We start from the raw sequence: 26,573 nt of genomic DNA on the forward strand, positions 1-26,573 counted from the left end.
TCTTTCACTTTGCCAAGGTTGGCTTGTGTTTTGGAGGAGTTCATTCTTCACTGCAAAATAAAATAAACCCCCTAGGTCAGTTGTGTCTCTGCTGGGGACCACAGGCAGTCAGGAAGTCCGAGAAAGCCATCTCATGGGCCAGCTTCCATTCTTAAAACCACATTCCCTCCCCGTCCAGTGCTCAGGAGACCCTGCCGTATGTGGAGCACCAGGGGCCTGCCTCCTTAGCTCAAGCCTCCTTGAAAGTCTTCTGGCATCACAGTCTTCCATAGAGGGAGGTCTGTGTTCCTGGAGCCTTTGATGCTGGTAGAGCTCTCCACTCCGCTGCTCTGGCAGTGACAATGCAGTGTCACTAGAAACAAAGAATGCATGCTTCATCCCTGTAGGCAGTCATATTGCAGAGGGAGGCTCTAAGTTTCTAGGGAGCCTTTGTTGAATCAGTGGGCTTGGGTGACTCAAGCCTGCAATGGCACCCAGCCTGGGGGAGCAGGCAGGTCCAGAAGGAATACAGCTGATCCTATCTCAGCTCTGCCACCAATCTTCCCTGTGACTTGATACAAACCATTGTTCTTCCAGATTTGGATTATTCCACCTGTAATATTAGGGAGCTGGGCTACAGCACATTCCTGCTCTTAAAGTTGGCATTCCAGAGCAGTGGTTTTCAGAATCAGGCATGTGTCAGTCACCTGGGCCCTATCCTGAGCTTCTGATTCAGTTACAGGGTAAGACTTGAGAACTTGCTGGGGGTTTTTTTTTCAAGATTTTTATTGGGGAATTGGGGGGATGGGAACAGTGCTGGGGAATTGGGGGAAGGGGAACAGACAAGTTGCTGTCGTTTTGTTCTTCAGTCTAGTTGTGGAGGATGTTGCTTCACTGGCCCAAGTTGGCACCATCATTGTGCTCCTCCCGGGTGAGGCAGATCAGTCGCCGGCTTCTGGACGGCCGCTCACTGCGGCTGCTGGCCGCTCACGCTGGCTGCTGGCTATATACGGTAGCCCATGGCAACCCACTGCCACAGGGGCTGCAGCCTACGCCTTCGCCGGCGACTCATGGCAGCCCAGCTCCAGGTTGAGCTGTTGTTGTTCAGCATCTTAGCTGTAGAGGGCAGTGTCACTGACCCTCATATGTGGGATCCGAACCGGGGCCCTCTGGCATCCCAAGAGAGTTCTTAACCATCGCGCCACTCGGCCGGCCGAGAACTTGCTGTTTTAACAAGTTTCCAGGAGATGCTGATGTTGTGTGTCAGGGACACACTTTGAGAACTAGCTCCAGAGAAATATTACACACTTACAGAAAACTAAATTTTTTTTTTCATATGGATTCTAAGTTCAGGCACAGTATTCTTATTTAATTTTTGTTTAAATTTAATTTTTGTTAAAATTTAATTTTATTTAAATTTTGTTTCCTGTAGATTTTATATGTTATAATCTAAAATATAAAGAGAGTGGCATAGTAATATATGAGGTAGGACAATTAAGTTTGTGAACTCATGCTAGAAAAAGTGCTACATACCTCATTGCTGAATATCACTATGGTCACCTTCGAAGTATACCCCTTGGGAAGATATGCACTGATGCCAGTGCCTAGTCCACCCTTCAAAGCAATTTTGGAACTCTTTTTCTAGAATGGCCATCAAAGCTGTTGCATTATCCTTGATATCCTGACTGTCATCAAAATGTCTTCCTTTCAATATTTCCTTTATCTTTGGGTAAAGAAAGAAGTCATTGGGGGCCAGATCAGGTGAGTAAGGAGGGTATTCCAATACAGTTATTTGTTTACTGGCAAAAAACTCCCGCAGTGCCGTGTGAGCTGGTGCATTATAGTGATGAAAAGTTGTTGGTGAAAAGTTCAGGTCATCCAACTTTTTCATGCAGTCTTTTCAGTACTTCCAAATAGCAAATTTGGTTAACTGTTTGTCCAGTTGGTACAAATTCATAATGAATAATCCTTCTGATATTAAAAGAAAAAAAAGCGCAACACCATTACAAGTTCGCTAACTTAATTGTCATAACTCATATGTCTTTGCTTCACCTTCATAAGTAGTTACAAATTGAATATCATTTCAACTAGATGCATGGTTAACTGGCTTTCCCATAAGTTGGCTAGGAACTTGTGCTAATGGTGAGAAGACCAACAGTGGTTAGCTAATCTTAATCTCTCTGTGACAAGCTTCTGAAATATAATTTAAAAGTGAATATAAGAAGAATTTTCATTTTTAAAATTGTAAATTGTCATCCTAAACTTTATCAAAGCAGATCATGATTATATCTAGATTTTGAGTATTTGTTGTAACCTAGGTGCATATTCAGTGCTTAGAATACACTTATCTCATTCAATCTTTATGCCAACCCTGTGAGGGAAATTCTATTATTCTGGTCTACTAGGATTCTCAGTGAAGTGCATGGAGGCCTGAGACATTCTATCACATGCTCAAGCTGGCACAGTTAAGAAGTGATGGAGAAAGACATCAACCCTAAGTTTTTTAGACTCCGGATTAGTGGTCCTCAAAGTGTGTTCCTTACCAGCAGTATCAGTATCATTGGGAATTTATTAGAAAGACAAATATTCAAGCCTCACTCCAGAACTATGGAATCTGAAACTCTGTAGTGGAGCTCAGCAGTCTGTTTTATCAACAAGCCTTCTAGGCGATTCGGGAGCATACTACAGTTTGAGAATTGTTGTCCTAGAGATCAAGCCTTTAAGTACCTTACAACCCACTTTCCCAAACACATACTCTGTGGGAACTCAAACAATGCTGATCAAACTCATGGTGCTTAATAAGCCACTGTACTTCTATATCCATGAGCAGATTGAAATTAAAAGCTGAGCAACCATCCTGGGTTCTGGGCTTTTTGCATCCACTCACACAGGTCAATGAAACACTCTGTCCCCTGGGACCTGCCAACCACACAGTTACTTTCCTCATTGGTAACTCTTCACTGGGTCCAATTCTGTGGGTGCTTGTTTGAATTCAACTTGCCTTTGTCAGTGTAGATAAGATCCACATCCCTTCAGTCTACACTCTATAACCTGATGTGACTGTTATACAGAACAAGCAATGTGAAGGGGGAAAAAGAGAGAGAGTGATTAGAAATAAATTTTCATTGTTACACTGAAAATCTTTATTGAAGGTGGCTTCATAAATGGATAAAATAGCTAATGGCAGAGTGGATACTCCAGAAGTAAATTCAATAGATTGACTCAGGCATTAATCTGGAACCCAGTTTCAAGAAACAACTACAATGGAAGTTAGATAAAGGTGGTGAACTAACATCTACTCTCATTGCTACCTCCCACTCCAAGTTCTGAAAACTTGCAGGAAAAGTATTTTATAGAATCAGTAATAGAGCCACAAAATAATAATACATCTTTATAGTGGACCAGAACTATGAGCAATCCTTAAAAGACAGAAAGTAGATGGGATCAGTTTGAAGAAGGAAACTATAAGCCAAATTCATGTAGGAAAGGACTTTTGCAAAAGTGGGGTGCAGCTCCCCAGATGTTTGAAGCCCAAAGGAGGTGAATCTGGGAGTAAGGATGGAGTCCGGGGAGACAGACAGGGGGATTGGGCTCAATAGGAAAAGCCAGGGGTGCAGACATTTTCCTCTCCTGCAGACTCCTGTTTCTGTCAATCAGTTGAGGGTGGTGAGTTGTATAATTGAGCCCAAGAATCAGGGTAATGACCTGATAATCTGGAAACACCCAGGGATTTCTGGGAAGCTCCTCACCCAGGATAATAATAAGGAACAATGTGATGGACACTAGCCCCATTGGCTCATCCTAAACCTCTCCTGATAGGTGATAACAAATAGGTTGTAGCGGACAAGAATGCCAAATTCAAAGCCAAGCAGATACCAAGAATCACCAGGCACCGCAAGGAAGGCCTGCACCAGTAACAGAGAGCCAACATCAGCAAGCAGGAAATGTGAGATTTTGTACTGGAGTAATACACATTCTTAGAGGGAACCACGGTGACACCAACCCCATGAAGCAAGCATAGGCTGTTGTTGTAAAAAAACAATCACAGTTTTTAGAAATATGTATACACACAGAGAGACATATTATTGTAAAAAAGACCAAACTTTTCTATACTCAATATACTGCAAAATAAATACAACTAAAGAAAACTCAAGCTAAGAATTCCTCCTGAACAGAACAACAACAACAAAAAGGTTGGGTATAATCATTTAAAAGTTAAGAAATGTGAATGGATGCGTAAGTTCTAAAATTTATTAACAAAGTTCTAGAAGGTAAAATCATGGGAAGTATAGATTAAAATAAATAGAACGTTTTCCAAAGCTTAGAAAAAGATGAGCACTTAGATTAAGAGTCCACTGAATGCCAAGGTATAAAGAAAAAAATGTGATAAATTAGATGACATCAAAATTGTAAGCTCTTATATATAAGACACCATAATCACAGTTAAAAGACAAACTATAGACTACAAGAAAATGTTTGCAACATATATTCCAGTCTCAATCCTTGATCTCTTGAGGATGAGGGCCAGGATTAGAAGTAAGATCCAGGACAGTGGTATCAAAGGGACTTTTACCTTATGTATAATTTAGAATAATGCAAAACAGTATATTCAAAAATGTTATATTCATGTATACATAGAATTACTAAAAAATGATGAAAATTATGACGGAAAGATCAGACAGCAAGATAGTTCTATTTTCTTCTAGGAGCAGGGCTCAGCTGGGGCCCTGAGGGTCCTGAGAGGTGGGAAGTACTCAGAGCACCTGGCCAATGTCACACATGCCCCCTCACTCCCCTCGCCTCCCTCCTACCCACCCACATCCCCCACCTACTCTCTCTGGAATGCCTCTGCTCTACCAGGAGTAAAGATGCAGTTTGCCTGTGCCTCCCAGTATCTGTGCTCCCTTAAGCATGCTGCCTCCTGGAGCCAGCCCTGGAGAGGATGTGGGGGTACCCAAAGGCCCCGCCCCCTGTCACTGTGCCCTGTCTCAAGTGCCCCTCAAAGGAATCAAGCAAAGGCCAGATTCCTGCAGACTTGAGGTTCACGAGCCAGAAGTACAGCACAGAAAAGCAAACCAAGCCAAAGTAATGCTGTAGACAAAGTCTGAAGGGAAATCCTTTCCCTGAGCCCCATGGCAGGCACACCCTGGCCTTCGGCCCTCCTATCACCCAGGGCGAGAGCCAGTGCTTCCACAGCTCCCTCCTGCTTTTGTCCAGCCCAAATTGTTCCCTACACCTGACCCCAGACCACACTTTGTGACCTTGCATTTGTCATCATTGCAACTATTGACAGGAGGAAATCCCACCACAATTATCAGGAAATAAATAAGTTCACCCCTAACCATAGGACCTTGATGGAGAGCCCCAGCGTCCCTGGGACAATGTTTAAAATGGGACAATTCATTTCCATGCATTTTCCCAAAACTGAGAGCTTTCCTTGGCCATGCCTGTTGGACCTGGGAGGACAGGCGGGGCTGGGTGGTTTCAGTCCTTTTGGCCTGGACCCCACCAGGACCTGCCCAGCATGGAGTGAAAATGTGTCTTCCAGCGCAAGATTAGAATATACATGTTCCACACACCACACACGCATGTACACATATCACCTTAAACACAGATGCACCTACACATACCACGCATCACACCCATCACAGACATACACACAATATGTGCACATATGCACACAGACATTACAAACACACCACACACGGGTGTACACATCTATACACACACTGCATACACATACCACACTTGTAAACAAACCACATTTGCACTAAAAAATACACACACTAAGAACCCACCGTGGACCATAGACACCATAAACACATTCACATGTGCATACCACATGCATCTAGAAACAAGTGGCTTTCCTAAGCAGCCCAGTCTATAACTTCACCAGATAAAAAAAAAGAACAAGATGGTTCTAAGGGAAAACAAAGGTTTTGAACATGTTCTTCACCTTCCCCCTCAAACAACACCTTTTATGTTACTATGTGTTCAGCTGGTCATTTTTCTTTCCTGAATAGGATCTCTGAGTCATAGGCAGAGCCACTGAACTAACTTACCTACAAAAAGGGAAGATTCAAGCTGTGCCCTGCCTGTCTTTCCAGCTCTGGGGCTTCGAGATCTGATATGGGGAGGCAGGAGAGGGGAGAGAAACACAAGATCTAGCTTTCGGTTCCAAAACGCTTTTCATGGAAACCATGTCATTTTTTTATGACTATAGTAAAATATAAGATCAAGGCTGTTTTTGTTTTGTGTTTTTAAAAACCTACAGGAAACCACTGGAAAATATAAAATAGAGGTATAACTTTAGAAATTCTGAACAAGCAAAAGGGAAAACTATTACTGGATCAACCCACTGAAAGAAAATAAAAGAGGAAATACTAGTAACATGATAAATATAAAAGGTAAAATTACAAAAATATCTCTGGACTTATCAGTTAAAAGGTATATAAAAAACTAAGTAGAAAAAAGCAGGAGTAGCAATACTTATTTCAGACAAAATAGACTTTAAAATGAAGACTACAATAAAAGACAAAGAAGGAAACTACATAATAATAAAACGATTGATTCAACAAGAAGACATAACCCTAGTAAACATCTATGAACCCAACATAGGAGCTCCTAAATATATAAAACAGATTTTGACAGACATAAAGACAGAGATCAACAGCAACACTATCATAGTAGGGGACTTCAACACCCCATTGTCACCAATGGACAGATCCTCGAGACAGAAAATCAACACGGAAACAGTGGCCTTAAATGACACTTTAGACCAGCTGGATTTAATTGATATTTTTAGAGCATTTCACCCCAAAGAGACAGAATACACATACTTCTCAAGTGCACATGGAACATTTTCCAAGATAGACCACATGTTAGGAAACAAAACCAGTCTCAATAAATTTAAGAAGATTGAAATCATATCCAGCATCTTCTCTGACCACAATGCTATAAAACTAGAAATCAATTATAAAAAGAAACCTGGAAAACACACAAATACATAGAGGCTGAATAACATGCTGCTAAATAGCAAGTGGGTCAAAACTGAGATCAAGAAAGAAATAAAAAGCTATCTCAAGAAAAGCGACAATGAAAACACAACAACCCAAAATCTATGGGATGCAGAAAAGCAGTCCTGAGAGGAAAATTCATAGCAATGCAGGTCTATCTAAAGAAACAAGAACAACCTCATACCAACAGACTATCTTTACACCTAAGGAAACAGGAGGAAGAACATCAAAACAAACCCAAAGGGAGTACAAGGAAGGAAATAATAAAGACCAGGGCAGAAATAAATGAAATAGAGACCAAAAAAACAATACAAAAGATCAATGAAACCAAGAGCTGGTTTTTTTAAAGATAAACAAAATCGACAAACCCTTAGCCAGACTCACCAAGAAAAAGAGAGAGAGGGCCCCAATTAATGTAATCAGAAATGAAAGAGTAGAAGTGACAACAGATGCCACAGAAATACAGGAAACTAAGAAAATACTACAAGCAACTATATGCCAACAAATTTGACAATCTGGAAGAAATGGGTAAATTTCTAGAAACATACAATCTACCTAGTCTGAACCAAGAAGAAACAGAAACTCTGAACAGACTGATTACTACCAAAGAAATTGAGTCAGTAATCAACAAGCTTCCAACAAACAAAAGTCCTTTTATGATAAAAACTCCTAGCAAAGTGGGAATAATTTCTTCTTCTGATAGCTTATTATTGGTGTATACAAATGCAACTGATTTCTGAATGTTAATTTTGTATACTGCTACCTTACTAAATTCATTTATCAGTTCTAACAGTTTTTAGTGGAGTCTTTGGGATTCTCTATATATGGTATCATGTCATCTGCCTATAATGACAGTTTTACTTCCTCCTTTGCAATTTCGATGCCTTTTATTTCATTTTCTCGTCTGATTGCTGTGGCCAGAACTTCAAAAACTATGTTTAATAGAAGTGGTGAAAGTGGGCAGCCTTGTCTTGTTCTTGATTTTAAGGGGAACGATTTTAGCGTTTCCCTATTGAGTACAATGTTTGCTGTGGGCTTATCACATACGGCCTTTATTATGTTGAGATATGATCCCATTATTCCCACTTTACTAAGAGTTTTTATCATAAATGGCTTCTGGATTTTCTCAAATGCTTTTTCTGCATCGATTGATATCATCATATGATTTTTATTTTTCATTCTGTCCATGTGATGTATTACATTAATTGATTTGCAGATATTGAACCAAACTTTCATACCAGGAATGAATCCCACTTGATCGCGGTGTATGATCTTTTTAATGTGACGCTGAATTCGGTTTGCTAGTATTTTGTTGAGGATTTTTGCATCTATGTTCATTAGGGATATTGGCCTCTCTTTTTTTGTGATATCTTTGTCTGATTTGTGGATCAGTAATAGTGGCCTCATAAAATGTGCTTGGGAGCCTGCCCTCCTTCTGCATTGTTTGGAATAGTTTGAGGAGAATAGGTATTAATTTTTTTTTACTGTTTTGTAAAATTCACCTGTGAAGCCATCTGGTCCAGGACTTTTGTTTGCTGGAAGCTTGTTGATTACTGACTCAATTTCTTTGGTAGTAATCAGTCTGTTCAGAGTTTCTGTTTCTTCTTGGTTCAGACTTGGTAGATTGTATATTTCTAGAAATTTATCCATTTCTTCCAGATTGTCAAATTTGTTGGCTTATAGTTGCTCATAGTATTTTCTTACAATTTCCTGTATTCCTGTGACATCTGTTGTCATTTCTCTGCTTTCAGTTCTGATCTTATTAATTGGGGCCCTCTCTCTCTTTTTCTTGGTGAGTCTGGCTAAGGGTGTCGATTTTGTTTATCTTTTAAAAAAAAACCAGCTCTAGTTTCATTGATTCTTTGTACTGGTTTCTTTTGGACTCTATTTCATTTACTTCTGCTCTGGTCTTTATTATTTCCTTCCTTGTACTCCCTTTGGGCTTGTATTGCTGTTCTTTCTCCAATTCCCTTAGGTGTAAAGATTGTCTGTTGATATGGGATTGTTCTTGTTTCTTTAGATAGGCCTGCATTGCTATGAATTTTCCTCTTAGGACTGCTTTTGCTGCATCCCATAGATATTGATTTGTTGTGTTTTCATTTTCGTTTTTCTTGAGGTAGCTTTGATTTCTCCTTGATGTCAGTTTTGACCTACTCTCTATTTAGTAGCATGTTATTCAGCCTCCATGTATTTGTGTGCTTTCCAGGTTTCTTTTTATAATTGATTTCTAGTTTTATAGCATTGTGGTCAGAGAAGATGCTGGATATGATTTCAATCTTCTTAAATTTATTGAGACTGGTTTTGTTTCCTAACATGTGGTCTATCTTGGAAAATGTTCCATGTGCACTTGAGAAGTATGTGTATTCTGTCTCTTTGGGGTGAAATGCTCTAAAAATATCAATTAAATCCAGCTGGTCTAAAGTGTCATTTAAGGCCACTGTTTCCGTGTTGATTTTCCATCTGGAGGATCTGTCCATTGGTGACAACGGGGTGTTGAAGTCCCCTACTACGATAGTGTTGCTGTTGATCTCTGTCTTTATGTCTGTCAAAATCTGTTTTATATATTCAGGAGCTCCTATGTTGGGTGCATAGATGTTTACTAGGGTTATGTCCTCTTGTTGAATTGATCCTTTTATTATTTTGTAGTGTCCTTCTTTGTCTTTTATTGTAGTCTTCATTTTAAAGTCTATTTTCTCTGAAATAAGTATTGCTACTCCTGCTTTTTTCTCATTTCCATTTGAGTGAAATATCTTATTCTATCCCTTTACTTTCAGTCTGTGTGTGTCTTTGGATCTGAGATAAGAGTCTTGTAAACAGCATATGCATGGGTCCTGTTTTCTTATCCACTCAGCACTCTACATCTTTTGATTGGAGCATTTAATCCTTTCAAATTTAAAGTGATTATTGATAGGTGTATATTTAATGCCATTTTGTTATTTGTATTTCTGATCTTCCTGGGTCAGCTTGTTTTCCCCTTTCTTCTGTTTAAAACAGCCCTTTAACATTTCCTGCAATGCTGGCTTGGTGGTAATGAATTCCTTAAGCTTATTCTTTTCTGAGAAGCTCTTTATCTCTCCTTCAATTTTAAGTGATAGCCATGCCGGGTAGAGCAATCTTGGTTGTAGGCCTTTATTTTGCATCACTTTGAATATTTCCTGCCATTCTTTTATGGCCTGCAGAGTTTGTGTAGAAAAGTCAGCTGTTAGTCTTATAGGAGTTCCTTTGTATGTAACCTGCTGTCTTTCTGTTGCTGCTTTTAGGATCCTGTCTTTGTCTTTAACCTTTGCCATTTTTACTATGATGTGTCTTGGTGTGGACCTGTTTGGGTTCAGCTTGTTTGGAACTCTCTGCCCTTCCTGGGCTTGTGTGTCCATTTCCTTCACCAGGGTAAGGAAGTTCTCAGTCATTATTTCTTCAAATACATTCTCGATCACTTGCTGCTTCTCTTCTCCTTCTGGTATTCCTATGATGCGAATGTTGTTGTGCTTGATATTGTCCCACAGGTCTCTTAAACTATTTTCATTGTTTTTTATTCTTTTTTTGTTTTTGTTGTTCCAACTGACTGATTTCTGCTATTTCATCTTCTAAATCACTGATATGATCCTCTGCTTCATCTAATCTACTGGTGATTCCTTTGAGTGTGTTCTGCATTTCAGTTATGGTATTATTTTTTTGTCTGTATCCTTCTTTATGTCCTCCCTAAGTTCCTTATACATTCTTATCATCAGTGCTCTAAACTGTCTCTAAAAGTTTGGAAACCTCTGTTTCATGTTGTTCCATTTCCTGAGGTTTCTTCTGCTCTTTTACTTGGGACATATTTCTTTGTTTCTTCATTCTGGCGGTCACTCAGATTGCTTTCATGCATTAGACAACCTAGAAAGAAAAAAAAGAAAGAAAAAAAAAGAAAAAGAAAAACAAAAAAAAATAAAAGAGGGAAAAAAGGAAAAAGAAAAAAAAGTAGAAAAAAGAAAAAGGGGAAGTGCTTGCCACCTGTTTTAATCTGCAGACCACTTACTCATCAATAGAGAGATTAGGGGCGACTCAGCACCAGCTTTTGGGGGGAAGGGCTGATTGAGTCATGCGACGACCTCCCTCTAGACTTGAAGTGAGCTTCCCACAATTAGTTGCTGTGTGCTCTGGAACCATGCTCACCATCAAGAATTCTCACAGGTTGTTGCGGGCTGTCTGCTGCTGCAAAAAAGAACCCCTGTGGCCTGTGGAGGTAGGGGCCAGGGCCCAGGGGCTCAGGGTGCTCCTGGCAACATAGCTCTAGGGGGGCAGGGCAGGCCCCCAAGGCACCACAGGATGTGGTCAGTGGTCCCCATCAAGTCAGAGCAGCATGCACAAATTCTCCAGGAAAGCCCCGGCTAAATCATGCAGGCACACTGCTCACCGCCCTACATGCCCAGGAAACTCCCAGTCTTAACCTGTCCCAATCAGCTGCTCGCAGATCAGGCTGAGCAGCCCGACAGCCAATCGCCACCCAGGCAACTCTGCACGCGCAGTGTGGAAATCGGGGACCTAAGGGGAGTCACGCACTCCCAGGTCTCAATAAGCAGTCTATTGGAGTTGGAGTATGCCTGTCAGGTGTTTCCCTGGCTATGCAGCACAAGCAGTGCGGAAGGTGTGGATCCAAGGCCGCATGCGCGTACACGCACATACACACGCACACACACACTCCTGGGCCAATTCCAGCAGACCAATGCAGTCCTAGACCTGAACCTCTGTGGGAGGGCCCAGCCCTGAAAAAATGGCGCCCTCCTGTGCACTACTCATGTGTAAGCTCCACACCAGGGTAACAATGTTCCCAAAAACCTCCAGCTCTGTGTCAAAGGCACTCAGTTCAGTCCTTCCTGCAGGCTCCTGGGCCCGGCTCACAGAGCTACTCTCTCCACCAGGAACCGGGTGAGTGCTCACCAGTGAGCAAGTCCATGTGCTGGCTCCACTGGTTCTCCAGCTGCCCTCAGCCTCACCAAGCCGAGCAAAGAGAGTCCTCTCTATTTTCTACTTCCAGCTATTGTAGAACTTCTCTTCCCGGCAAAGTAACTCTGGGCTGGTGAGCGCGGTGTTGGGTTGGAGGGTCTCTCCCCCAACTGGAGAAGCCTCCCCACTGCTGAGGTGTCCCCCACGGGGTTCGTCCTCTCTCATCTCCACCCCTCCTACCAGACTCGACGTGGCCTCCTCTTTAAGTCCTTCGTTTAGAGATTCTGTTCATCTAGTGTCCAGGGAACTTCCGAGGTTGAATATCTTATAAATTATTTGTAATTTTGGTGTGACCCTGGGAGACAGTCAGAACAACATCTGTCTATTCTGCCATCTTACCGGAAGTGTACTTAGTTAGACATTTTTATGTTCAGACCATCCTATGTAGTTAATTTGGGTCTCTGAGATTGTGAGGGCTCACCATGCAGGCCTCCACTGAGCTCATCAGGTTTAGTATGTGGCCCCTTTTTTTGTCCACAGCCCAAAGCAAAGGCTATCACTGTGCTTTTTTTCCCCCTAGATTGAGGTCTTCACCCTCTATTTCCTATTTCTATGCTTTCCTTGTTGCCAAATGATTGACTGAATAAATTGTTACCATGAGAGTGTACAGATAAGCCATCAGACAGGTCTCTGAAGCTTAATAGGGACAACAGCTTAGAGGTAAAAAAATACTGTTTTGTGCAGGGCTTGGGAAGAGTTAGGAGTGGGGCTTCGATCGTGCTAATCAAAAGCATGAAAGTTGATAGGTAGCTGAAGTATAATTGTTAATATGGTATGAGATGACTCACTCTCCCCTAGACAAGTGTTGACATATTTTCCTTTTCTGAGCTGACTAAATTCAAGCCAGAAGTTTACTTGCTGTGCAAGAACAGAGGTCAGCAGTATTAATCACCTTGGGGATGCCTTGCCTGCTGGATGGGCCTTGTGTGCTGTTCTGGCTCCGAAGCAGATGAGAGAAGGATGGGAATACTGGGCAAGTAGCACAAGTATAAACAAATGATTTTGTCACTACCCATCAATGCTGGTTAATAGGTGGCCTTTGTGAACCACTACCCACTATGGCAATATCTAGCAATCAGTCATTTCTTTTAAATATTTTACTGATTCAAGCATGAACACTGGGTGTTTTTTTATTTCTTTGTTTTTGATAGAAGAAACTATTTCAAAACATGTATGAATCATGTCTTTTATTTTCTTTACTCTGATACTTTGACATCTTAGGGCCTTGCTGTCCCTGGACAGATTGCCCCTCCCAGAATAAGCCCATTCCTAGAGATGGTAAATAATTTGCCTTCGAGCATGCCTGGCAAATGCAAACCAATGCAATGCAATGCAATGTGAAATCCAGAGCCCACACCGCCAACCACTTACTTGATCCCAGATCCACATTCAGGGCTCATCCACCTGCCCTGATGACCCCAGGGCCACGTACCAGACAGGAGGGGCAGCCTCTGCCCCAGAGCCTGCTGAAATGATTCAGTCTAGCCAATCTTATTTACCCTGCCTTTCAATCTCATTCCCATGGAAACCACAAGAAAGGCTCCTGTCCGTGTTTCCCACTCCCCACTCACCTCCTGACTCCCCACCTCCACCCCATACCCTGCAAGGCAAGACCCTTCCTCTGAGAACTGTGTATAAAAAATTACCTTTTCGGTGACTGTCATATCCTGATCTGTTGGCCTTACTATACCTAAAAAATAATAAAACCTCTATTTTAAAACAAAACAGTGTTCCTGGGAGTCAGGAATGACAAGCATATTACTTATACTTTCTGTGGGGGTTTCTTCTTAAAATGTTCTTTATGAGAAGACAGGAATATCTCTGGACTGGAAATACAGCAGATTGCTTCTATGTCATTTTTTTTTAAAGATTTTTATTGGGGAATTGGGGGATGGGAATAGTGCTGGGGAATTGGGGGAAGGGGAACAGACAAGTTGCTGTCCTTTTGTTCTTCAGTCTAGTTGTGGAGGATGTTGCTTCACTAGCCCAAGTTGGCACCATCATTGCGCTCTTCCCAGGAGAGGCAGATCAGTCGCCGGCTACTGGACGGCCGCTCACGGTGGCTTGAGAGCCGCTCATGCTGGCTGCTGGCCACACATGGTAGTCTATGGTAACCCACTGCAGTAGGGGCCGCAGACCACGCCGTCTCCAGCACCTCATGGCAGCCCAGCTCCAGGTTGAGCTGTTGTTCAGCATCTTAGCTATAGGGGGCAGTGTCACTGGCCCTCATATGTGGGATCCAAACTGGGGCCCTCTGGCATCCCAAGTCAGTTCTTAACCAATATGCCACTTGGCCGGCCCTCATTTTTTTTTAAATTAAAGTAATACACATTCATAGTTAACACATCAAATATTAAGGATTTATAATACAAAGTGAGTTTCTTTGCAGATGCCTTCATAGCCCAGAACCACATTACAGACATTTTTCATTCTCTCTGTTGGTGATTGTTCTGTGGAATGCCTCCATACCTCTAAAATAATAGACTGTATCTATACTGATCATGATCAATATGCTTTATCCATCTATCAATTCACATTCCACTGCAGACATAGAGGATTTGGTCCCCTTACAGTCAACCCCTACTCTCTTCAGCCCTTTAAAATGTCTGAGAATTATATTATTATTTCTACCACTTCTATTGGTAATATTTTAACTTGAAATAACACACACAGCTTTTTATTTCTAGTGCCATTTACTTTTGACAGACTCCCTTGACACTGTACTTTGTAAAAAGAGGGCATTAATCTCTTGGCACTTTCTTCTACTTTTCTTCTCCCTCTCTCCACTCTTTAAGTCATCTCAGGCATCCTGACTTTCTGTCAGCTATGCTTTTACTAGTGCCAATTAATGTGACATAGCTCATATCCCCCTGCTCAGATTCCAAGTCCACTGTCAGTGTGCTGCAACAGCCAGACCAGGAGGTATTGAAAAGGGCCCTGGGACCAATTTCCACTAGTGACTTTCTCTGCTCTCCTGGGCAAGCCACCCAAATTCCTTGAAGTCTCTGATGCCTCATTCAACTTTTTTTGTATGTTTAAAATGAGATGGACTAAGATCAAATGAGACCACATGGATGAAAAATGTACACTCCACACAATGTTGTCCACTTGGAAGGCAGACAATTATTCTGATCTGTTCTTTAAGAAGTCCAATGATGGGAGGGTGGGACCCCCTTGTCCCTGCTAGCACATAGCACTGTCACCACCAGGGATGGGTTGATGTCTTCTGTGCCCTGTGGTTGGGGGAGGAACATTATATGGATTCATTCCATGTCAAATTCCATCATACAACTTATAAATGTTCTTACTCTCATATATTTTGAAGCATATATTTGAACTCAAGTTATATTTTGTGATTTTTTTAAAGGGTAAAGGGAGTGATTTCATCGTGATTCACCTCTCTGGAGTAAAATGTTCTAATTTACTGATAATAAAATTCAATCTACTCTTTTTCTTAATATCCTTAGTAGTCTCACTTGAATCCCTTTACTGGTCTTGCAGTAAAACCTCCACTATCTCAGAATATTACATATACACGGCCTTGAGTTGCAATAACAAACCATAGATTATTCTACATCTCAGTCTGTTCACACATAACACCTCCTTTCCAACTGTTTATCTCTCTCTGAGAATGCTCTCTACTTTTAGACTGTAATCCTCCTAACTAGGGAAATGTGATAGTTGATTTTTATTTTCTTCAAAATATTCTTTGTCAATAAAGAAAGTTAACTTAGGTACATGATGCTTTATATTACTACCTTACTCACAGAATAACAGCCAAAGGACAGTAACAGTGCCAGCACACAGCCAAACTGGTGGAGCGCCTGATAGGTGATGAGACACCATGCTAAGGGGACTGCCTGTTAGCTCCTGGAACTCTAACAGCCACCCTGCCATTCTCATTTTACAGACGAGGAGCCAAGTCTCAGGAGATTCAACAGCTAGAGGTTAAATCTGTGCCCAAGACCCATCCTGATTCTGGTGAGATGCATCTTCATGCCTCCTCTGCCAAGTGAGGGTATTAAAAGGCCCCCTGTGCAGGTCCCCTAAGCTAGCATAACTCAGTGATACTTGATTTACCTTATGAAAAACATGTCACCATGTAGAGCAAGTGATAGCTATGTTAATCCTTTTCCTTGTATTTGGCAATTTCCTGTCTTCCCACCCCTCCTCCCGTTTTTCTTTATCTCTTAACTTTGTATCTGGCAGGTTTTGTTTTATTTCAAAATACATTTTAATTTTTTATGCATTAACATCTATTAATATTTTCCTTATAGTCTTTCAGATTTTGGTTTCATGCTTAAAAATAATTTTCACAGCCAGAGTTTCATACTTTTCAATCTCTATTTTCTTCTCTTGCTTTTATGATTTCTTCTTTTTCCTAAGAACTAAAATATTTAGCCCATCTGGAATTCATTTTGGTATGAGGTCTGAATTTAGCACTACTTTCCCCTGACATGGTTAGTAGGTTGCCACAACACATTCCATGGCTTATCCTTCTTTCCTCATAGATTTAAAGAGACATTTATACACATGCATCTTCGTGTGTGGCAGTTCTCATGGGCACCTCCACACTCAAATACATACTGTTGGGATGTTAATTAACATTTGGTTATATTTTTGGGTTACTTTGCAGAGAATTATAATAGTCTTACCTAAATATCATGAACATTTTGTTTCTTCCTTTTCAATATTTACATGATTTATTTATTTCTCTTTCCTTATGGAAGTGCCATAACAATGCTGAGACATTACACTGGGAGCTGATACCCTCATTTTACTCCCGACTTCACACAGATCCCATAGCATGTCACCACTAAGTAGAATGCAGGTGAGTGTGTCTGGCAAATACTCTCCACAATGTGGGGTTGTCAAATTTTATTATCTGCCACTTAAGCAATAAATGAGATAGTTTTTTGAAATTTCTTAACAAATTGTTGCTATTTACTATGTTAATGTATTTCATGCTAATAAATTATTTTCACATTCCTTGGGAGAAATCTGTGTAGTTCATGGAATATTGTTTGCTTAATTTATTCTTGAGTTTAATGCAAAAATATTTCATTAATAAATGTTACATTGTAGTCATAAGCACAGTTGATCTATAGATGCTTTTTGTTGTTATCAGGCTTCAATGTGATGTTAGCCTTATGTCAGTTCAGATCATTTCTAAAAACATTCTATGCTTTAGAACTTTAAAACAACATCACATTTAATTATCTCATAAGTATCTGATAAAATCATCTATGAACTGTATTATTTAGAAGGGGTCAGCAGTAGTTCACCTTTTAGAAAAGGGTCTACTTCCCTGGGGTTGGGAACCCTTGATAGAAAGAGTAGTTTTGCAATTTCCATGTGATTAAATATTGTTGTTATCTTTTTGTCATGATGTTCTCATTGTGATCATAGAATAAGGCTTGTAGAATTTCTGATTTATTTAAAATAGAGCTTATAGAACATGGTGGATTAAGTAAACACTATGCCTGTTACCTCCCAGGATCACACCAAATTACAAATAAATTAAAGAACAATCAACCTCAAGAATCATCTCTAGATTAGCTCAACAGAGCCTCTATAACTAAAGATATAAAGAAGAGACCATGTGGAGACTGGTGGGAGGGGTGGAGACATGAAACAGGCTGACCCCAAACCCCCAGATAGTGGTTGAACACCAGGAGGGACACTTTGGTGATGGAGGTTCCCCTGGAAGATGGAGCCCCACACCAGGCTCCCCAGTCCAGGGGTCCTGTGCTGGAAAGAGGAGCTCCCACAACATCTGACAGTGAAAATCAGCAAGGTCTCTGTCTGCCTGTCCCTGTGAGATGGAAGGTGGCTGGAAACCCAGACGCCCTCTTAAAAAGCCCACACACAGAATCACTCACTTGGGAATACTCACTTGGTCTCTGATGGAGGGGTGGGAACTCAATAGGCACCAGAAACATACAGGGAAAGACTAAGTCATGTGGCTTTGGAGTGAGAGCTGGAGGCCCAACACAGACAGCAACTAACCACTTATAGCTTTGTGGCATTTACCGGGTAACTACAGACCAGCCACAGGCAAGGCTAAAATTGTCCTACATGGGAGATCCTCCTAAGAGACAACAGAAACAATACACCCAGAGGCCAGCTTCAGGCCACACCAGAGCACTACCTGGTTAGCCCCACAAGCTGCACATCCAAAGGGTAGTCTCAATAGACACAAGAGCTCATGGGGACAAATCTGCCTCTGAGGAGTCAGCCTCCACACAGATGCTCATAAACTGCTAACATAGCGAATCCTCACAGTCAGTCAGCCTGAGAGGCAATCCCACCCACTGATTCACCAAAAGCAATCAAGGCTCAACTACAACACAAGAACCCACATAACACACTCAAGGGGCACTCCTAGAACACATGTACAGGACACCAGGAGACTGCACCATTGGACCATACAGGACATATACTACATAAGACCACCCAGCAAAGATTGTGAAACATAGAAAATCTACCTAATACATAGAGGCAAACACAGAGAGGCAGCCACAAAGAGGAAACAAAGAAACATGTCCCAAATGAAAAAACAGGAGAAAATTCCAGAAATAGAATGAAATGAAATGGAGGCAACCAACCTACCAGAGACAGAGTTTAAAACACTGGTTATAAGAATGCTTAAGGAACTCAGTGAGAATTTCAACAGAGAGATAGCAAGCATAAAGAAGGATATAGAAACCATAAAAATGAACTAGTCAGAAATAAAAACATACAATAACTGAAATAAAGAATAAACTAGAAAGAAGCAACAGAAGAATAGATGAAGTGGAGGATCATATCAGCAAATTTGAAGACAAGGTAGCAGAAAACACTGAATTAGAACAACAAAAAGAAAAAAGAATCATAATAATTTTAAAGAAAGATAGTTTAAGGGATATTTAAGACAACATCAAGCATAATATTCACATCATAGAGGGAGGAGAGGGAGCAAGGAATCGAGAACATATTTGAAGAAATAATAACTGAAAACTTTCCTAAGCTGAACATACAAGCCCAGGAAGTGCAGAGTCCCAAACAAGATGAACCCAAAAAGGCTAACGTTAAGACTCATCATAATTAAAATGGCAAAGGTTAAAGACTGCCGGGGTCCTGCCTCTGCGTTCCAGAGAACAGTACCTGAAGTGGGGGGTGAGGCTTAAAAGGAAACAAAGGGACAAAGGGGGTCTGGGAGGACTGGAAGCATTCTTAGCAACCAGACCGGAGTTTATTTCCCCTCACCATTATATACATCCAGAGTACATGCAAAACGGCAGGGACAACTATGCATTACCTCATACAAAAGCAGATCATTAACTACCTACTAGAAACTTAAAGATCAGAGGGATCTTAGGGGGTCAGCTTCCCAGGGCACTTTCTTCCATTAACCAGATAGCCATCTATTTACTGTGTCTCCTAAGGAACTGGCCATTCTCACCACATACCTCAGTGTTAATTAAGCACTCTCCAGGTGCAAGCAAAACAAGAAGCAAAGCAAGTAATGCTTCACTAAAGCCAGCCTGCATGGCTCCCAACAAAAGACAAAGAAAGAATCCTAACAGCTGCAAGAGAGAAACAACTAGTTACTTACAAGGGAGCTCCCATAAGATTATCGGCATGTTTCTCAACAGAAAATTTGCAGGCCAGAGGGAGTGGCAGGAAATATTCAAAGTAATGAAAAACAAGAGTCTACAACCAAGACTACTCTACCCAGCAAGGTATTCACTTAAAATTGAAGGAGAGATAAAGAGATTTCCAGACAAGAAAAGCTAAAGGAATTCATTACCACCAAGCCAGTATTACAAAAAATGTTAAAAAGACCTCTTTAAGCAGAAGAAAGGAGAAAGCAAACAAAAAACAATGATAAAAAATAAGAATAATAAAATGGCAATAACTGTGTACCTACCAATAATCACTTTAAATGTAAACGGATTAAATGCTCCAATCAAAAGACATAGGGTAGCTGAATGGATAAGAAAATAAAACTCATACGTGTGCTGTCTATAAGAGACCAAACTCAGCTCAAAAGACATACAAACTGAAAGTAGATAGAAAAAAATATTTCACATAAATGGAAATGAAGAAAAAGCTGGAGTAGTAATACTTATATCAGACAAAATAGACTTCAAAATGAAGACTATACTAAGAGTCAAAGAAGGACATTCCATAATAATAAAGGGCTCAATCCAACAAGAGGACATCACCCTTGTAAACGTTTATGCACCCAAAACAGGAACACCTAAATATATAAAGCAAATATTGACAGACATAAAGGCAGAGATCAACAGTAACACAATCACAGTAGGGGACTTTAACACCCCACTTACATCAATGGATAGGTCTCCAGACAGAAAATCAACACAGAAACAGTGGCCTTAAAGGACACATTAGACCAGATGGATTTTATTGATATTTCCAGAGCATTTCACCCCAACGCAGCAGAACATATATTCTTCCCATGTGCACACGGAACACTTTCCAAGATAGACCATATATTAGGCCACAAAACAACTGTCAATAAATTTAAGAAGATTCAAATCATACCAAGCATCTTCTCCCACAATGGTATGAAACTAGAAATCAATTACAGGAAAAAAATAATAAAAAATGAAGAATTACACAAATACATGGAGGCTAAATAACACACTACTAAACAATGAATGGGTCAACAATGAGATCAAGTTCAAAATCAAAGCATACCTTGCAATAAACAAAAATGAAAACAGAATGACCCAAAATTTATGGGACACAGCAAAAGCACTCCTAAGAGGGAAAATTCAGAGCATTGCAGGCCTACCTAAAGAAACAAGAAAAATCTCAAATAAAGTCTAACTTTACACCTAAGGGAACTGGAAAAAGAAGAGCAAACAAAGCCCAAAGTGAGTATAAGGAAGGAAATAATAAAGATCACAGTGGAAATAAAAAAAATAGAGACAAAAAAAATCAATGAAACCAAGAGCTGTTTTTTTAAAAGATAAACAAAATTGACAAACCGTTAACCAGACTCATCAAGAAAAAAAACAGAAAGCCTAAATAAATAAAATCACAAATGAAAGAAGAGAAATGACAACAGACAACACAGAAATACAAACATTTTAAGAAAACACTATGAGCAACTATATGTTAAGAAATGGGATAATCTAAAAGAAATGGATAAATTGCTAGAAGCAATCTTCCAAAGTCGAATCAAGAAGAAACAGGAAATCTGAACCAACTGATGACTACCAATGAAAACAAATCAGTAATCAACAAACTCCCAGCAAACAAAAGTCCTGGACCAAATGGATTCACAGGTGAATTTTACCAAACATTCAAAAAAGAATTAACACCTATTTTCCTCACACTATTTCAAAAAATCCAAGAGGAGGGAAGCCTCCCATGTTTATATTAAGAGGCCACCATTACCCTGATTTCAAAACCAGGAAAAGACACTACCAAAAAAAAAAAAACTATAGGCCAGATTCCCTAATGAATGTAGTTGCAAAAATCCTCACCAAAATATTAGCAAACTGAATTTAGTAATACTTTAAAAAGATCATATTCCACAATCAAGTGGGATTCATCCCTGGTATGTAAGTTTCATTCAATATCTACAAAACAATTTGATACACCAAATAAACACAATGAAAAATAAAAATCATATGATCATATCAAAAGATGCAGAGAAAAGCATTTGACTAAATCCAGCATCCATTTGTGATAAAAACTGTCAGCAAAGTGAGAATAGAGAGAAGATATCTCAACGTAATAAAGGCCATAAAGGACCAATCCACAATTGATATCATACTCAATGGGGAAATGCTAAAAGCATTCTCCTTAAGATCAGGAATAAGACAAGGATACCCACTTTCACCACTTTTATTCAACATAGTACTGGAAGTCCTAGCCACAGCAATCAGACAAGAAAAAGAAACAAAAGGTATCCAAATGGGAAAGGAAGAAGTAAAACTGTCATTATTTGCAGACAACATGATACTATACAGAGAGAACCCCAAATATTGCAACAAAAAAATTAGAACTGATAACTGAATTTAGCAGCATATAAAATTAATATTCAGAAATCAGTTGCATTTTATATACCAATAACAAACTGTCAGAAAGACAATTTAAGAAAACAGTCCCATTTACAAACGCATACAAAAATAAAATAAAATACTTAGGAATAAATTTAACCAAGGAAGTAAAACACCTGTACTCAGAAAATTATGACATTGAAGAGAGAAGTTAAAGAAGATACAAATAAATAAAAACAGATACCATGCTCATGGATAGGAAGAATTAATATAGTTAAAATGTCCATACTACCCCAAGCAATATATAGATTCAATGCAATCCCTATCAAAACACCAATGGCACTTTTAACAGAACTGGAACAAATAATCCTAAAGTTTATATAGAACAATAAAAGACCCCAAATAGCCACAGCAATCCTGACAACGAAGAACAAACCTAGAGGTCTCACACTACCTGATATCAAATAATACTACAAGGCCATAGTAATCAAAACAGCATGGTACTGGCAAAAAAACAGACACATAGATCAATGGAACAGAATAGAGAGCCCTGAAATAAATCCATGCCTATATGGTCATTTAATCTATGACAAGTGAAGCAAGAATTTACATTGGGGTAAAGAGAGCCTATTTAACACATGGTGCTGGGAAAACTAGACAGATACATGCAAAAAAATGAAACTGGACCACCTCTTTATGCCATATGCAAGAATAAACTCAAAATAGATTAAAGACTTAAATGTAAGACCTGAAACCATAAAACTCCTAGAAGAAAATGTAGGAAGTAAACTCTCAGACATTACCCTTAGTTATATTTTACTGATATATCCCCTCTAGCTAGGGAAAGAAAAGAAAAAAAACAAAAAAACAAATTGGACAACATCAAACTAAAAAGGTTTTGCACAGAAAAGGAAACCATCATAAAATGAAAGGACTATGGAAAACAGCATTTAATTTTAAAAAATTAAAAATAGAACTATCTTATGACACAGCAATTCCACTCCTGGGTACTTATCCAAAGAAATTAGAAAAAATATGTGCACCCCTATATACTGTAGTGCTATTCAGAATATTCACAAAAGATATGGAAACAACAATGCCCTCCAATAGATGATTGGATAAGGAAATTGTGGTACATTTATACAATGGAATATTATTCTGCCACAAAAAAGACTGAAATCTTACCATTTGCAATACCACGGATGGACCTACAGGGTATTACACTAAGTGAAATAAGTGAAACTGAGAAAGACAAATACCATGTGATCTCACTTATATGTGGAACCTAAAGAACAGAATAAATGAACAAATAAAACAGAAATAGACACATAGATACAGAGAACAAACTGATGGTTTATAGATGGGATGGGGCTGGGGGATGGATAAGAAAAGTGAAGGGATTAAGAAACACAAATTGGTAGTTACAAAGTAGACATGAGGATGTGAAGTGAAGTACAGGGAATATAGTCAATAATGTAAAACTGTGTATAGTGTTGGATGGGTGCTAGACTTGAAGGGGGATCACTTCTTAAGTTGTATGGATGCCTGGCCACTGCAGTATACAACTGAAACGAATATAAAACAGTATTGAATGTCAACTATAATTATATATATATTGGGTTGTCGGAAAAGTCATGACGTATTTTTTTCTATGTTTTTTGTTGCAAAAACGCATCATGACTTATCTGACAACCACATATATACATATATATGATTACACATATATGGCAACTATATATATATATATGGCATATATACATAAATATATATGTATATATGGCAACTATATATACACACACACATATATGGCAAATATATATGGAAAAATATATATATTTTTTTTTTTTCATGGGATGAAAAGCACAGACTATGGAATATAATCAATGGTATTATAATAGCTATCTATGGTGTCAGATGGGTAGTAGACTTGTTGGGGTAATCACTTTGTGAGAGATCTAAATGTCTAATTATTATGTTGTTTTTTATACCTGAAACTAATAAAAAAGAAAATGTTCAAAATGAGGAATACCCTTAGATATAGTAAATCTACACTTTGAAATTTTTCTTGAGGACATAATTAGCTATGTGTACAAAGATGCCTGAACAAAAATATTTATGGTGACACAATTTATAATAGCAAATAACCTAAATGTTCAAAGTAAGAAAACTGTTAACTAAACTGTGATATATTAATAAAATAGTTATTAATAATCATGTTGTTTAAGAATGAAAACTCAGAAAAATGCTGACTATGTAATGGTAAGTAAAAGATGAGTAAACTGTTGAAAAAAAAAGCAGAGACAGTAGTGGAACGAAAGTAGGGAAAAGGAAAGACAGCTTATCTGGATTCACCTCCAAAACTGTAGGACTCTAGTACTATATCACTGGATATTGAGTACGTACTGTGGGCACACATACACAGATTCATTTTTCTGGCACACAAATACAGATTCAATAGAAAAGGAGAAGAGAAGACATTTTTTCATGAGCAAGAATAACATGCTGATAGAGTCATCTACAGTTATATGATTAGACAATATTGACAAACTCTCATTGTGAAGCAGACTTAATATTCATACCTAAACTCATAGTTGTTTTATATGTTTATAATTATGTCAGGTTTGTTTTATTCAGTAAAGTCAGTTAATTGTTTATCTTTAATATATAATTATGTCACTTTTAAGAAAATCCCATTTGTTTTAATAAGTTAAAATAAAGTATTTTACCAAAAAAATAATAAAATAAAGCTTATGAAGGTTTTGAAGCCTGGTTCATGATCAATATTTATAAATGTTGCACTAATATATTATTTTAAAACAATGTGCTTTGTCTCCTATGGCTTGCAAAATTGTCTTTGTAGCTAGTATGTTAAGTTTGTTAATTATACTATTTAGAACTTATATGCCCTTACTTTTTATTTCTTTGATCTGCAAAATTCTATACAATGGGTTAAAACTTTTTGATACCAAACAATTTTATCGTTTCCTTATGTATTTTATGCTTTTCCATAGTATATTCTGAAACTAGTATTTGAAGTGCAATGTTCATGACTATAATGTCTTAATTTTGGATTGTATATTTTATTCATAAAGATAATTTTTGCCTCATTTACTATTTGTACACTTTTTTCCTCTATTTGATATTAACATGTCCACCCTTGCTTTGTTAATATTTGAATTATCTGCTAAACTCTAGCGCTTCACCTAAGTGCAAAAGTATCAAGCTTGTATACACCAATAATAAACTATCAGAAGAAGAAATCAGGAAATCAATCACATTTACAATTACTTCAAAATCAATAAAATACCTAGGAATAAATTTAACCAAAGAAGTAAAAGACCTGTACTCAGAAAATTATAAGACATTGAAGAGAGAAATCAAAGAAGATACAAATAAATGGAAATATATACCATGTTCATGGATAGGAAGAAATAATATAGTTAAAATGTCAATACTACCCAAGGCAATATATAGATTCAGTGCAATTCCTATCAAACTACCAAGAACATTTTTCTCAGAAATAGAACAGATAATCCAAAAATTTATATGGAGCCATAAAAGACCCCAAATAGCCACAGCAATCTTGAGAAATAAGAACAAAGCGGGAGGTATCACACTACCAGACATCAAATCATACTACAAGTCTACAGTAATCAAAACAGTATGGTACTGGCATAAAAACAGACACATAGATCAATGGAACAGAATAGAGAGCCCAGAAATAAACCCATCCATATATGGTCATTTAATCTATGACATTGGAAGCAAGAATTTACAGTGGAGTAAAGATAGTCTATTTAATAAATGGTGCTGGGAAAATTGGACTGACACGTGCAAAAAAACCCGAAAATGGACCACCTACTTACACCATAAATGAGAACAAATTCAAAATGGATTAAAGACTTAAATGTAAGACCTGAAACCATAAAAGTACTAGGAGAAAACATAGGGAGTAAATTTGCAGACATTACCCTCAGTAATATTTTTATGGAGATATCCCCTCAGGCAAGGGAAATAAAAGAACAAATTAACATATGGGATTATATCAAACTTAAAAGTTTTTTCACAGCAAAGGAAATCATCAATAACACAAAAAGGCAGCCTACTGAATGGGAGAAGATATTTGCCAATGATATACCTGATAAGGGGTTAATATCCACAATTTATAAAACACTCATTCAACTCAACACCAAAAAAACAAACAACCCAATTAAAAAATTTGCAGAGGATATAAAGAGGCATTTCTCTAAAGAGGACATACAGATGGCCAACAGGCAAATGAAGAAATGTTCAACCTCGCTAATCATTAGAGAAATGCAAATAACAACCACAATGAGATACCACTTCACTCCGGTCAGAATGGCTATCATCAATAAATCAACAAACAACAAGTGCTGGAGAGGCTGTGGAGAAAAGGGAACCCTGCTGCACTGTTGGTGGGACTGCAGATCGGTGCAGCCATTATGGAAATCAGTATGGAGTTATCTAAAAAAACTGGAAATGGAACTACCGTATGACCCAGCAATCCAACTCTTGGGTATCTATCCAGAGAAACCCAAGACACTAATTCGAAAAA

This window comes from Hipposideros armiger, unplaced genomic scaffold, assembly GCF_001890085.2.
Source record: "Hipposideros armiger isolate ML-2016 unplaced genomic scaffold, ASM189008v1 scaffold_490, whole genome shotgun sequence".
Taxonomy (NCBI): Eukaryota; Metazoa; Chordata; class Mammalia; order Chiroptera; family Hipposideridae; genus Hipposideros; species Hipposideros armiger.